The following is a 15,563-nucleotide window of genomic DNA, read 5'->3' as shown; positions in this document are numbered from 1 at the left end:
AGTTTCGTACATACATTCCCCCGGAAGTACCTTGAGCAATTCCTCCGGGATATTCTTGAAAATTAAAAATGCACGGGGCCCAAAATCCAGCGGAAAATTTTCTCGAGGCTACCTATGTTTTCCGGAAAGAAAACTTTTGCAGGAATAGTGATTGGAATTTCAAAAGGATTTTTTAGATAAATTCTTGTAGAATAGATAATCTTTTTTACATGAATTTTATACGGAATTCTTGGTATAAAAATGTGCACGGGATTATTGAACATAATTAAATACTTATATCCGCCTAAAATTGAATTCTACTATCCGCAAAAATCAGTTCAAGCACTTAAGGTGATTATAGAATGAAGCCCGTGGTGAATTTCAAATTCACCACACGTTTATATATTTCAAAAAGCCCAAATCTGGCGGAATAGTTTTCGTACAGTGCCGAAACTCAAATTATGATTGGATATATTCCACAGTTCTTATTCTTCTATAACCATAGGTGGCCACCTTATAATCCGGAACGTCCGTAAAAATGGTCATTCTAGAAAGTTCGTCCGAGAGCAGCGCAATTTTTTCTAAACCATTTATGATGGGCATGTATAAGCTAAAATACATTTCTCACACTGCTTTGACCGCAGGTGGCCACCAGGCGGCCTTCCGGAAAACCCGGAACGTCCGTAAAAATGGTCATTTTCTTTGTTTATTCCTTTGTTTATTTGTATACATTCATCTGACACTTTGGTGGTCTTAATGAACAATTGGCTTAATATACTAACTAACTAAAACATACAACATATAAAAACGCCTTAAAAAATAAAAATTATGCTTAGAAAATAGTTATCATCTTAGTGAGAGTCGTTCTTGAAAGGTCCGCGTGGTTAAGTTGAAATCAAATAGTTCAAAAACGTCATTGAAAATACTACACATAAATCTAATAGGATCATGCTGACCATGCTCAACGTTTCGCGTTTCAAGGTGGAGGAAATTCCGCTGGCGTAGAATTCTTGTAGGAGCGTAAATATTGATCTCAGTTAGAACAGATGGGGCGTCAATTTCTCATTTTAAAATTTTTGCCACAAATACAGCTTGAGCGATGGATCGTCGTCGTTCTAGTGTTTTTAGTCCAAGAAGTTGGCAACGTTCTTCATATGGAGGCAGGTTTGTGGCATCATTCCACGGGAGGAAGCGCAGAGCATATCGTAAGAATTTTTTTCTGAACAGATTCGATCCTAGCAATCCAGTTGGCGTGGTATGGACCCCAGGAAACCGCACTTGACTCCAAAATGGATCGTACCAGCGAGCAATACAGTGATCGCAGGCAGAATGGATCATGGAATTCTGAAGAAATTTGAATATAAATCCAAGCTGTCTATTTGCTTTACAAATTACATCAGAGTAGTGGACTCGAAATGTGAGGCCACTATCCAGCATAACGCCCAAATCTCGTACTTGCGTTACTCTTTACAACGGCTGGTCTGCGATGGTATAGTCAAAGACAAATGGTTTGATCTTTCGATGAAACGAGATGATACTGCATTTAGCAATGCTAACTGTCATGAAGTTTCTGGAACACCACATTACAAAACAATCTACCATCTTCTGAAGCTCCATGCAATCTTGTAGACTCTTAATTATCATGTAGATCTTGACATCGTCTGCGGAAAACGATCGGCATCCGGGTGGCAACAATATATCGATTTCAATTAAGAATAGCACAAAAAACAATGGGCCCAGATTGCTTCCTTGAGGAACTCCGGAAATGTTACAAAACGTTCAGACTGTTCAGTTCCTATTTTGACACACAGTGTGCGATTAGACAGGTACGATCTTAACCATGAGACAAATGCGGGGGAAACGCCAATTTTCTCCAATCTAGCTAGTAATATTCCATGGTCAACACGATCAAAGGCTGCTTTGAGGTCCGTATAGACAGCATCAACCTGAGCACCAGAATCCATGCTACGTAGGCACGTGGAAAGGAATTGAACTAAGTTCGTTGAAACAGATCTCTTTGGAAAGAATCCGTGTTGATCCGTGTGTAACGCCGGCAACATGCAAACAGAGCATCATTTACAATAATCTCGAACACCTTCAAGCTAGCACACAGCGAAGTAATGTCACGATAGTTTTGAATGTCTGCCTTGTCACCTTTCTTATGGACAGGGAACATAACCGATGATTTCCAACAAGTAGGGAATTTACGTTGCGCCAAGGAATTATTGAATATAACAGTGAGTGGATATACAAAAGCATCAGCGCATTTTTTTTAATACACAGGCAGGAATTCCGTCAGGACCAATAGAGCTGGACTGTTTCAATTTATCGATTGCTGCTTTAACAAGATGCGTAGAGATTTCGAAGCAACTTAACTCAACCGTATTCCTAGGAGTGTCATGCAAAGCTGCGATTATTTGCGATTGCGATGCTACAGAACCGTTGAATGCAGTCTTGAAATGTTCCACGAACAGGTTGCATTTACCTTGCAGCGTACTGGCGGACTTGTCCTTAAGGGGCATTTCCACCGGCAATCCATTTCCTTTCCTTTTGGAATTAACGAAAGACCAAAACTGCTTCGGGTTCCTACGGAGGTTGGACTGTGTACGGATCACGTATCGCTTGTAGAGAAAACGGTTGTACAGACGATAACTGTTACTCGCCTGAGTGAAAACCCGCTTCAAGAATGGACAACGAGATCGACAGTAACTACGTAAAGCTTTTGACCTCGCTCGTTTCAACTGACACAATCGGGAATTCGACCATGGTGGTTTAGGGACAGGTCGACGGAGAGGAACGCAGTCAAAGATGGCTTGATTCACCTGCTCGTTGAAGTAATCCACTGCGTCATCAACGCAAGTTGCCGTACCAAGAGCTCGCCAGTCAATGGCAGAGATTGTCTCACACAAAGTAGTGTAATCGGCGCGATGAAAATCCAGGCTATGTACATCCGCGACATCTTCGTATACCGTTGGGAGTTTCAGTTGAATGGTGATCTCAAGGGCCGGATGGTTCAGATGGAGGTCGATCAAAGGCTCCGTAGCATTAAAAACAGAAGATTCACTTTTGATGTTGTCATTGACTAGAACCAAGTCAAGTATACGAGAATTGTGATTAGCAATCGGGTTGATTTGCGTAAGGCCGTTTAAACTGAATCCGTCTAACAAAATTGAGGTAGAGGGCGGGAAGTACGATTGCTGCACATCCAAGACCGGGAACGTATTCTGCGCAGTAGACCAAACCAGATTGGATTGATTGTAATCTCCAAGCTAAATTGCGACGTCCAATTCATCCAAATCTGAATGAATTGCCCGAATAGATTCGACATGATTGTTAATATCAGTGGCATTTGTTCGCCGGTCTGGCGGTAGGTAAAGAACTCCGATGCTAGCAGTACCAGTGGGCATTTTAATCCTGATCCATAGTTGTTCGAGGGAGTCACAGACCGGTGTAGGATCTATGCAACAACTTGAACGCGTCGATACGGCAATAGGGACGCCCCCGCCTCTTGATTTAGTGCTGTTTCGTTGGTTGCGATCATTTCGAAAAACCTGTATACGAAGTATCAAACAGTTGCGTAGACAAAATGCGGTCATCAAGCCATGTCTCTGTAAGGACTATGACATCGTAGAATGCATCCGAAGCAGTTAAGAAGAAGTCATCAATCTTAGTGCGTAAGCCTCTAACGTTCTGATAGTATATTTTAAGTTGGCCTTCGGCTGAATCCGTACTATTACTGACAGGAAACCGGTGGACATCAAAGTTGACGGCGTCGGATGTTGTACTGCTACAATGTAAGGGTGCATCAGGCAGAGAGAATGAAGGACAGCTTGGGTACTTGCCTGCGAGGAGATTTCGGAAGACCCCTTCCCTATCCACGAGAACAGGGCCGGGGTGACTCTGATGACAGGAATCGGTGGCGTCATGAAAAAGGCTGCTGATGTTGGATGGCGCGACTGTTTCGGGAGGGTTGGGGACTTCCTTACGGCTATCACAGGTGCACCCCGGTTGGTGTAAATCGCAAATAGGGCTTCCGTTTTCGCTGGTGCTGGAACATACTGCTATACTGCTTTCTTCAAAATGTGATCGTTCTTGGGCAGGGACGAAAGCCGTAGCTTTCACATTTGAACAGGTTGGATGAGTGACGGAGTAGATGGCGTTGAAGTTGGTGTTGCTGCAATCCGAAAGTGCATCAGGCAGATAATCAGAAGAACAGCTAGGGTACTTGCCTGCGAGGAGATTTCGGAAGACCCCTTCCCTATCCACGAGAACAGGGCCGGGGTGACTCTGATGACAGGAATCGGTGGCGTCATGAAAAAGGCTACTGATGTTGGATGGCGCGACTGTTTCGGGATGGTTTTGCGAGGTTTGTCCTAGAGCAGCGCATTTTTTTCTAATCCATTTCTGATGGTGATTTCAGAGAAATTCCACAGTTCTTATTCTGCTATAACCGTAAGTGGCTATCGGACGGCCTTCCTTATATCCGGAACGTCCGTGAAAAATGTCATTTTGGAAAGTTTTTCCTAGAGCAGCGCATTTTTTTCTAAACCATTTCTGACAATAACCTTTGAGTTAATTCGCAGTTCTCACTCACCTATGGCCGTAGGTGGCTACCGATCGCCTTCCGGAAAATCCGGAACGTCCGTAAAAATGGTCATTTTGAAAAGTTTATCCTAGTGCAGCGCATTTTTTTGTAAAACATTTTTGACGGCGATATTCGAGTTAATACACAGCTCCTACTCTGCTACGATCACAGTGGCCACCAGGCGGTTTTCCGGAAAATCCGGAATATCCGTAAAAATGGTAATTTTGTGAAGTTCGTCCTAGAGCAGCATATTTTTTCTAAACCCTTTTTGTCGGTGATTTTGGATGAAATTCTCAGTCATTACTCTGCTATGACCACCAGATGGCCTTCGGGATAATCCGGAACGACCGTAGAAATTATGATTTTGGAAAGTTTATTAGAGCAGCGCATTTTTTTCCAAACCTTTTCTGACGACGATCTTGAAGATATTTCAAAGTCCTAATCAGCTATGACTGCACGTGGCTACCAGGCGGCCTTTAGAATAATTTGGAAAACCCGTAAAATGGTCATTTTTGATGGTTCGTCCTAGAGTAGTGCATTTTTTTTCTAAGATATTTTTGACGGTGGTCTTAGTGTTAATTCACAGTTCTTACTCTGCAACGGCCGCAGGTGGCTACCAGACGGCCTTTCCGCAAATCTGGAACGTCCGTGAATGGTCGTTTTGTACAGTTCGTCCGATTTTCTTCTAAACCATTTCTGATCATGACCAGGAAGTTAGTCAATGCTCTTTACCATCAAATATTGTATAGAGTTTTCCGCATTCGCCAAAGGTATAGTCCAAAAATATATGTACTACGCAAACAAATAAAAAATGAATTCTATTATAATAATACGTAAATAGTAGTCATTGATGATAATAACCACATTAGAAATTTGAAAGATATTGGACTTATTTAGCCAAAAAGAAGCTATTTCAGCTAAAAAACTTTGTTGGGATGTGATAGGAACAAAAAAATACGGAATTCTAATTGGATAAGTTTCTCCTGCATTTCCAATACTAACAGTTACTGTTAGACTAGTCAAGTTCCAAAATCCATTTCGTGTTCTAGCTGTTCTAGTTCTTGCTGTAACATGAGAAGTATACAAAAAGATACAAAGTAGGCGAATGAAATGGGCCTGAGATCGAATCCAGAGCATCCTGTGTATGAGGCAGAAACGGTAGTTACATAACACACTTTTCTGAATACATTGGTTTTCAAATCCCAAATAACTGTAAATGACGGCACTTTAAAATATCCTGCGACATCTAACAAAACTGGTTGATCCATATATCCCCACCCAGCGGATGTAATTCAAACTAAACAGTTTTTCAGAATAAGCAGCTGTGAAGAAGACGGTCACTCTCTAATATCACAGATCCGGGCTGTATAATCTAACTGGTGGTCTCACATGTACTATCACTACTCTACGGATGAATTTTAAACTTCACAATATTTCAAAATATTGGTTTCCAATCCCCGAACAACTTTGTAAAAAACGGCAATTTTCTAAATCCCTCAGATCACAAGATATCGAAGAACTGATATCTCATATGCAGTAGCACCTCCTTGCGGATGAATTTCAAATTATTCTGTTTTTCAACATATTGGTTTCCAGTCCTCGAACAATTTTGTTGAAGAAGGTAATTTTCTAAGTTTCACAGATCCCGAAATATCGAACTATACTGATCTCTCGTATACACTAGCGTCGCCTTATGACTTAATTCTGAACTTAACAATTTCTCAATATATTGGTTTCCAACGCTCGAACAACTTTGTAGAAGATAGCAACTTTCCAAAACCAATAGATCCCGAAATATGGAACCAAACTGATCTCTCATATACAGTAGCACCACCTTGCGGATGAATTCTAAACTAATTAGCTTCTCAACATATTGATTTCCAATCCTCGAACAACTTTGTAGAAGACAGTAACTTTCTAAATCCCACAGATCCCGAGATATCGAAGAACTGATCTCTCATATACAGTAACGCCTCCTTGTGGATGCATTATAAATTATTCAGTTTCTCAACATATTGGTTCTTTCTACTTGAACAACATTGTAGAAAACGGCAATTTACTAAATCCCATAGTTCCCGAGATATCGAACTAAACTGATCTCTCATATACACTAGCGCCGCCTTACGGCTCAATTCTGAACTAAACAGTTTCTCAACATATGGGTTTCCAATGCTCGAACAACTTTATAGAAAACGGCAACTTTCCAAAACCAATAGATCCTGAGATATCAAACCAAACTGATCTCTCATATACAGTAGCGCCACATTGCGGATGAATTTCAAACTAATTAGCTTCTCAACATATTGGATTCCAATCCTCGAACAACTTTGTAAAAGACGGCAACTTTCTAATTCCCACAGATCCCGAGATATCTAACCAAACTCATATACACTAGCGCCGCCTTACGGCTGAATTCTGAACTTAACAGTTTCTCAACATATTGGTTTTCAATTCTTGAACAACTTTGTAGAAGACGGAAATTTCCTAAATCCCATAGATCTCGAGATATCGAACCAAACTGATATTTTCATGTACACTAGCGCCGCTCAGTGGGGGACTTCTAAATTTTTTTTTCTTGACTCATAGGGCCGCATGGGATTAAAGACGGATTTAGATTTTTTCCAGAGTTTTTAGAATTCTTATAAGAAACATTGCGCCATTTATTGTAAAGATGGACTATTTTCACTGGTGTTCAGTTGGTTCCGGATCTTCCGGAGGACCAGCAGAAGATCCATTGGACTTAAAAAATGTCCTCAATGAGAGAATATATCCCCTTTATTAATTTCCCGAAAAAATCACGTTGATATCATTTGAATTGGCTTCATTATAACGGATTTTAGGACTGTTGTACTTTTTACAACACGCGAGTTCTAATTCTGCAATGTCCCTTCTAGGATTGAACGAACGTTCATTGTCCATTCTAAGAGTGAACGAACAAAAAAAAACACCCAGCTAAAAGTTTGTCATCATTTCTCTGGAAAGATGACTGTAATCAAGGCAACCAGATGGCACAACTGTAGAAATGAGCGCACGCCTTCATCGCTTTGATCGATTGCACTTATTCGAACCGAGCGAGAAGGTCGTTAATTCCTGGTATTTATCAAAGAAACCATTCAGTCAGTTGCCACCAGTTCTCTCCACAGTCCACCCCAAAACTGCTCACTTCAATAGAACATCAGTGGGCTAGGATTAATGCGGACATAAATAATGTTTCCCCCCACCCCCAAGCGCCTCATACAGTTGGAACGATTTATGACCGGTTTGCATTAGGATCCGTCGCCGATGTTCACCAACCGAACCACGCCGTCGAATGACAACTGCTCGTCGGAATCCTCACGCTCGCCCAGCTGTCGCTAATTTCCGAATTTCGTTTACTCTCGTTGCAGGACCCACCCGAGCAATCCGGGATCTCTCATTCACGTCGTGAAAACGGACCAAGGACGACGACGACGACAGTGACCGCGCTCCGCTTCGTAGACTAAAATGTCCCGGTGCTAGAGAGCGATCTGTACACAGGTAGGTAACCGAAACACCACGCCGACCCCCCAACTGCTAGATTTTTTTAAAGGATAGTGAGGAAAGCTCGAAAAACAAAAGGTCGATGTAGAAATGTCTACTTCGGTCTGAAGTAAAATGTGGCTTCATTGTTTAATAGTAATTGTACTGGGAGTACAATGAAATAAAATAACAACAAACGAATGAAAAGGTCGAGAGACACTTAGGATCAAAAATAATTGAACTCGATTTTACAGTTTTATACATTCGGGTCTACAGAGAGGGTGACATTTTACCCCACCGCAGTTTCTCAGAGCTAAACTCTATCTTGCATCCAATGGTGCTGGTTTTCGGTGTGCAGTTTCCCGAGCTTGTTGTTGAAGAATCACTAATTTTGATTACTTAGGATGATATCCATTTTGTCGTTTTACTTGTTAAAATATCAAAACCTACAGTAGAAAAAGTCTTACTGTAACATCAAATTGAAAACTATTTTCTATTTTCGATGAGAGCAAATTGAAAACTGATTTGGATGTTGGTTTATTATGATAACGAAAAAGTAATCAGTTTAATATCAGTTCATAGTATTTAGAAATCAACAGCAAACTAAAATCAAAACATGTAATCAATCACAGAGACCAAAATTTGAAAACAAATAATGATTTCAATTGGTAGTCAATAACAAAATAAGCTTTCGATTCGGCCTCATTATGATGTCAGACTTTGGTCGGCAGTGTTCATTGTATCCTTGCTCATCATCGACGAGAAGTTAGGAAAAATCGAACCAAAATACAAACTAACGGAAAAAAATGTTGGTTTATCTTTTCGGTGTGTCCCGACCAACTATTCGTCAAACTACTTCGAAGTTTTTTATACAAAATTGAATAATTTTGTCGGTGTTTCTTTACTCTAAATTATTTCCAAAAACGATATAAATCTTAAAGAATCATTATCTCAATTCATGTAAAGAATGTTTTCAACGGAATGACATACTTTGGCATAGCATTTCAAAGATAAACCCTGTTACATCTTTACCACTGAATTCATTGCAATAAAACGATATGCAAATTCATGAAACGTTATCCGATTTTTTGATAAAGTACGATCTCATCGCAATGATATGTTTTGACAAAGACTTTCATAGATAAACACAGCTCCCCCTTTATCACTTTTTAGGTCATCGATTCTTATCGCTGGACATCGAAAAATCGATTGATATTTAGCGTTTGTTTATTTCCCCGAAAATTTAGATTTTCGGAAAAGAAATTCGTTATGATGGACGAATGTTGAAGGAAACGACATTCGTGTTCAAATAATCAAAGGAAAACTATGCCCGGTTGAAGAACCATTTTATGTAAAAATGTCCTAAATAAATTTGCATGGAAGTAAAGCAAAATAATAGGAAAATATTTCAAATAAATGATATGGCGTAGAATGCTGATGCAAATTAACTTCTCGCAATCAAAACCATATTCTGGTCTAGTGGTTAAGTTCGGTGTGCGCATCAGCTCTTCTGGTTTGATTCTCGAATAAGCGATTATATAAATAAAAAATCTGTGTATGAAAAAGACTCTCGTAGTTCCTCTGAAGATCGATAAAGTCGATAAAGTAGAACGGTGAAAAATCATATCTTTTTAATAGCATCAATTGGTATTGATTTTTTTGGAAAAGATTGTTCTTAAACTTCTGGTTAATTTGAAATTCTTCAAGAATTTCATCGTCGGCATCGATCGCTATCGATGGTTGAGAAGAAAATCTTTAAAGATTGATATGGAGAATTTCGAAGAAACTTGAAGAAATGGTTGGTCGGGATGTGACAACGGCAAATAGTATTCCTGAAATTGCGGTTAGCCAGTATCTTTAGAATTTTTGAGGCTTTCGATGTTTAGTCATTTCAACCTACTGTCCTCCCCTCGTCCGTCATTTTGTCGTAGCTACATTTTTCTTTTACCGTGTGTGTCAGTCAGGGCAGAGTTGCGGCTCACATACCAATGCTGTGCGGAAAAGAAGAGCAAAAGAGTTGAGACCGCTCGCTACCACCACCGCTAACGGAGCTGATAAAGCTTCCTTCGTTTGGGTATGCGTGCAAGTCAGTGACAAATGGCACTACTGTTTGGTGGAATGGGGCATGGGAAGCCTTCCCGAGGGATTTACCAAAGGTACCAAACTGGGGTAGGGGAGAACAGTCCAAAATGCATCCATTAAGCTTTTTCGATGTTTTTACCAATCTAAACAAGAATTACGAACCATTTCAACGTGTAGATGCAAAAGTTACAAAACTAGCTACATTTCACAATGATCTCCTATTCAAAACAATAAGGTTTTTATGACTTTCAAACGCATTTAAAATATGTTTTAAAGATGGGGCTGGGGTAAAACGCCCGAACGGTGATGTAAAATGACTCAATTGCATGTGTAAAATAATGGCGAACGCATGGCTGTTTGTTTAGTCTTAATGGATTGAATGACAATTCCACGGGTGAGATGAATGAATCGCAAATCGTTAAATATAAGTTAAAATAAAGGTATTTTGCTTATTTCTTTCCAAAGCAGCTCAATAATGAATAACTAATATTGTGTGGTAATATTCGTGCACATTTATGACAAACAAAAGATTATATCAGTGATTTCATGAGTGATGCCATATTGCCCCGTGGGAGCGTTGTGCACTGTTCACCCCTACTACGTACGTACCGTACCCACCCCGGATCACTTTCGCAGCAGTGGAACTAGAAATGACGGTTATGAGTATTTACCTGTGTCGGCGGAGGTTTCTAGAATAGAAATGGCGTGTTTTCCCCGCAGCGAATCCGAGAAGCTCATCTGTTTCCCGTGCTTGGGGAGGCTGGAGGATAATAAATGGGATTTTTTCAAAATAGTCACATATGACTGAAATAGTTATTTATGCAACGAGTTGCAAAATGATGAATTTTTCAGCACGAGTTGTTCGTGCGGCAAGCCTCTTTGGATAAACATTACGATTACCGAAAAACAAATCGAGTTTGTTTGATTTACTTCACATGAGTGAAGTAACTTTTAGAACTTTTAAAGGCGCACATTTTCGTCAAAGAATCATAGGTCTTTTAACTAGAAAGTGAACTATCTACCACTATAGTTTGCTGTCACCGTGACTTACAGGATAATTAAAAAAGTACGTTTGATCTTCGTGAGGACTCAATCTAAACTGAACAATCAGGTTTATTCATTTCATCATCAAATCTCTTCTCTTAAGGTGAAGGTGGGTTGAGTACCAAAACAAAGCTTTGAAAGTATTTGTACAATAAAAACTGTCATATACTGTAGTAGTATTGGTGTCGTATTTATAAAAAAACAAAGAATATTAGTAGGGTGGTTCAAAAAACGACCCAGCTCCACCACGCTCACTCGATTTGAACAAAAACTGGTTGAACACTAGCCGGTTCAAGTTTGTATGAAAACTAGTATGAGAAACTAAACTTTTCATTACACTGGCTACAGCGCCTTCCCTCCAAACGCGTGCGAAAAGAGAATCCACATAACTTAAAGCAACATTCCGGAGACTTCACTGAACGAAAACCGCACCGCAGTAAAGATCCATTGATTATGTAACGCAAACAATAAGCCTAATTATCATGCTAAAGATTCGCAACCTCGATTAAAATCGACTCCCAACCATTGAAGCCACTATTCAATGTCCATTGCCTATGGAATTAAAGCTTTTGAATATTTCATCCAGTCATATGGTCTCCCCCCTCGCCAGCGCCCAATGACGGAGTGCCGCAATCAAAATAATGTAAAATTCAACCTCGCCATATCAACTGTCATACAAACCTGAAACGACCTGTGCACGGTAAGCCTCTATTCAAACCAACCCAAACCGTCGGATGACACCCAAATTATGAATCATAATCGACTGAGCGCGGCGGAGCAAAATCATTTTTTGAACCACCCTATGTATTAGTTGGCTGCTGTCCGCTGCCGGTGTTTACATTCGCTCCGCGGTCAGTTTTTAATCGTTTTCGGGCAAAAATAGCAGTTTATATTAGATTTTCGGTTCAAACGAGTGACTTATATCAAAAAGTGATGTTTAATTTGCATTCTATCAACATTTCGGGCTGCTCATGTGCTTAAAAACTTGATTTTTCTATGCCCTTTGAGAAGAAGTGAAGTGCAGTGATAAGCCCACTGAATCGCGAACGGCTATTAAATTGGCACGAAACTGCTGATTTACTATAAAATTCGAGCCGAAATTCATAGGACTCTTTGAAGAAACATGTTCATTATCACGGGAAGTGAATAAATATGCTGTGAACAGGTTAGTAATTTGAATATTATACTTTTGTTCGATGCTGTTCGATGCATTCGAATGTTGGTGGGAGAGGAGTGCGGTAGGTGTGGGGTTGACCCGTGGAAGGTCCGGTGCCATATTGACTGCCATCGTGGTACTCCTCCAACTATGTCCTTAAGGAGACTCCTCACGCAATCCAAGTTTCAAAGTGCTCGCGTTTTCGGGGGCACACCACTCAATACGGTGGCGACGCACAACTGTCATTGTTGTTGATTTAGCTTTGCTGCGTCGCAGCATGCGTGAAATAATAAAAATGACAGTTGTGCGTTGCTTCCGTATCGAGTGGTGTGCCCCCGAAAACGTGAGCACTTTGAAACATGGATTCCGTGAGGAGTGACCTTAAGGTCTGAGGGAAGCTCTCTCGCGGTAGAGCGCTATTTTCGTACTAAAATGTTTATAACTCGGAACTGGGAACGAATTTTGCGTATCCCAACTGACAATCTCTTTGAAATTTATCAAGGAATGTTCCTACAAAATTTCATGGACCTACTATTTCTTAAATTTGAATTAAGCTCTAAATACTGAACTATTGCAGAACTGAAATTTTCGCATCTCAGTACCTCTCTCCGATGATTTGAGGCACAAAGGAACCGAATTTCGCAAAATCCAACTGACAAAAGTTTTGAATTTTTCCAACGATCATTTTGATGTAATAAAAAGTATATGTCACCGCAATAAATTTTGAAGGAAGCTCTTTTTACTTCAACCAAGTTTTTTTAATTCCATACAAAAGTTACCATTTCGGGAGAGCAGCCAACAGCATATTTTCTTCTGGCGCACGGCAGGAAAGGAGCGGTGAGAGCGAAAGAAAGTCCGTCAACTTTGTATCTAGCGTGACACTAGAAAAAAGCGTATTCCTATTAGTGAACACGAGGATACCAAATATATAAATTGAAATCAAATATAGGAATGAGATGAGATAAACAATTGAAAAAAAATAAGACAAATCAAACAAATAAGCCAAATTAAACAAATAAGACAAATAAGACAAATGAAGCAAATAAGACAAATAAGACAAATAGGAAAATTAAGACAAATTCGTTCGCAAGTTCCTACAGGAATTCCTTCGAAAGTTCCTCATGGAATTCCTAAGGAAGCTCCTACAGGAATTCCTAAAGAATTTCCTCCAGGAACTCATTCGAAAGTTCTTCCGGGAATTCCTAACGAAGTTCCTCTAGGAATTCCTTCGGAATGTTCTTCCACGAGCTCCTTCGGAAGTTCCTCCAGAAGCTCCTTCGTAAGCTCCTCCAGGAACTCCTTCGGAAGTTCTTCCAGGAATTCTTTCGGAAGTTCCTCCAGGATTTCCTTCGGAAGTTTTTCCAGTAATTCCTTCGGAAGTTCCTCCAGGAATTCCTTCGGAAGTTCCTCCAGGAATTTCTTCGGAAGTTCCTCCAGGAATTCCGTCGGAAGTTCCTCCAGGAATTCCTCAGAAGTTCCTCCAGGAGTTCCTTCGTAAGTTCCTCCAGGAACTCCTTCGGAAGTTCCTCCAGGAATTCTTTTGGAAGTTCCTTCAGGAATTCCTTCGGAAGTTCCTCCAGGATTTCCTTCGGAAGTTCTTCCAGGAATTCCTTCGGAAGTTCCTCCAGGAATTCCTTCGGAAGTTCCTCCAGGAATTCCGTCGGAAGTTCCTCCAGGAATTCCGTCGGAAGTTCCTCCAGGAATTCCTCAGAAGTTCCTCCAGGAATTCCTTCGTAAGTTCCTCCAGGAATTCCTTCGAAAGTTCATCCAGGAATTCCTCGGAAGTTCCTCCAGGAATTTCTTCGGAAGCTCCTCCAGGAATTCCATCAGAAGTTCCTCCAGGAATTCCTCAGAAGTTCCTCCAGGAATTCCTTCGGAAGTTCCTCCAGGATTTCCTTCGAAAGTTCCTCCAGAAATCCTTTGGGAAGTTCCTCCAGGGATTCATTCGGAAATTTCTCCAAGAATTCCTACGGTAGTTCCTCCAGGAATTCTTTCGGAAATTCCTCCAGGAATTCCTTCGAAAGTTCCTCCAAAAATTCCTCCAGGAAGTTCCTTCCTTCGGGAGTTCCTCCACGAATTCCTTCGGAAGTTTCTCCAGGAATTCCTTCGGAACTTCCTCCAGGAACTCCTTCGGAAGTTCCTCCAGGAATTCCTTCGGAAGTTCCTCCAGGAATTCCTTCGGAATTTCCTCCAGGAATTCCTTCGGAAGTTCCTCCAGGAATTCCTTCGGAAGTTCCTCCAGGAATTCCTTCGGAAGTTCCTCCAGGAATTCCTTCGGAAGCTCCTCCAGGAATTCCTTCGGAAGTTCCTCCAGGAATTCCTTCGAAAGTTCCTCCAAAAATTCCTTCGGAGGTTCCTCCAGGAATTCCTTCGGAAGTTCCTCCAGGAATTCCTTCGGAAGTTCCTCCAGGAATTCCTTCGGAAGTTCCACCAGGAATTCCTTCGGAAGTTCCACCAGGAATTCCTTCGGAAGTTCCACCAGGAATTCCTTCGGAAGTTCCACCAGGAATCCCTTCGGAAGTTCCTCCAGGAATTCCTTCGGAAATTCCTCCAGGAATTCCTTCGGAAGTTCCTCCAGGAATTCCTTCGGAAGTTCCTCCAGGAATTCCTTCGGAAGTTCCTCCAGGAATTCCTTCGGAAGTTCCTCCAGGAATTCCTTCGGAAGTTCCTCCAGGAATTCCTTCGGAAGTTCAGCCAGGTATTCCTTCGGAAGCTCCTCCAGGTATTCCTTCAGAAGTTCCTCCAGGAATTCCTTCGGAAGTTCCTCTAGGAATTCTTTCGGAAGTTCCTCCAGGAACTCCTTCGCAAGTTCGTCCAGGAATTCTTCGGAAGTTCCTCCAGGAATTCCTCAGAAGTTCCTCCAGGAATTCCTTCGGAAGTTCCTCCAGGAATTCCTTCGGAAGTTCCTCCAGGAATTTCTTTGGAAGTTCCTCCAGGAATTCCTTCGGAAATTCCTCCAGGTATTCCTTCGCAAGGTCCTCCAGGAATTCCTCGGAAGTTCCTCCAGGAATTCCTCAGAAGTTCCTCCGGGAATTCTTTCGGAAGTTCCTTCGGGAATTCCTCCGGAAGATCCCTCGAGAATTCCTCCGGAAGATCTCTCGAGAATGCCCCCGGAGGATACCTCGAAAATTCCTCCGGGAATTCCTCCGGAAGATCTCTCGGGAATTCCACCGGAAGTTCCCTCGGGAATTTCTCTGGAAATTCCTCCGGAAGTTCCTC

At 41.2% G+C, this 15,563-nt stretch overlaps 2 protein-coding genes across 10 annotated transcripts in view; one reads left to right on the top strand and one right to left on the bottom strand.

Moving 5' to 3' along the window:
* Positions 1–15,563, bottom strand: part of LOC134224947 (G protein-activated inward rectifier potassium channel 3-like) — a 494,447-nt gene that overhangs the window by 152,738 nt on the left and 326,146 nt on the right. The gene's annotated exons all lie outside the window — the stretch shown is intronic.
* The window catches only part of LOC134224949 (serine/threonine-protein phosphatase 2B catalytic subunit 3-like), a 194,118-nt gene that overhangs the window by 45,587 nt on the left and 132,968 nt on the right, over positions 1–15,563 (top strand). For all 3 annotated transcript variants that reach the window (XM_062704618.1, XM_062704619.1, XM_062704617.1), the window contains exon 3: positions 7,951–8,080. The gene's annotated coding sequence lies outside the window, so the exon portion shown is untranslated. The remainder of the gene's footprint in view (positions 1–7,950; positions 8,081–15,563) is intronic.

The sequence above is a fragment of the Armigeres subalbatus genome, chromosome 3 (assembly GCF_024139115.2).
Source record: "Armigeres subalbatus isolate Guangzhou_Male chromosome 3, GZ_Asu_2, whole genome shotgun sequence".
Taxonomy (NCBI): domain Eukaryota; kingdom Metazoa; phylum Arthropoda; class Insecta; order Diptera; family Culicidae; genus Armigeres; species Armigeres subalbatus.
The sequence above is the reverse complement of the archived record's forward strand: the minus strand, read 5'-3'. Positions and strand labels throughout refer to the sequence as shown.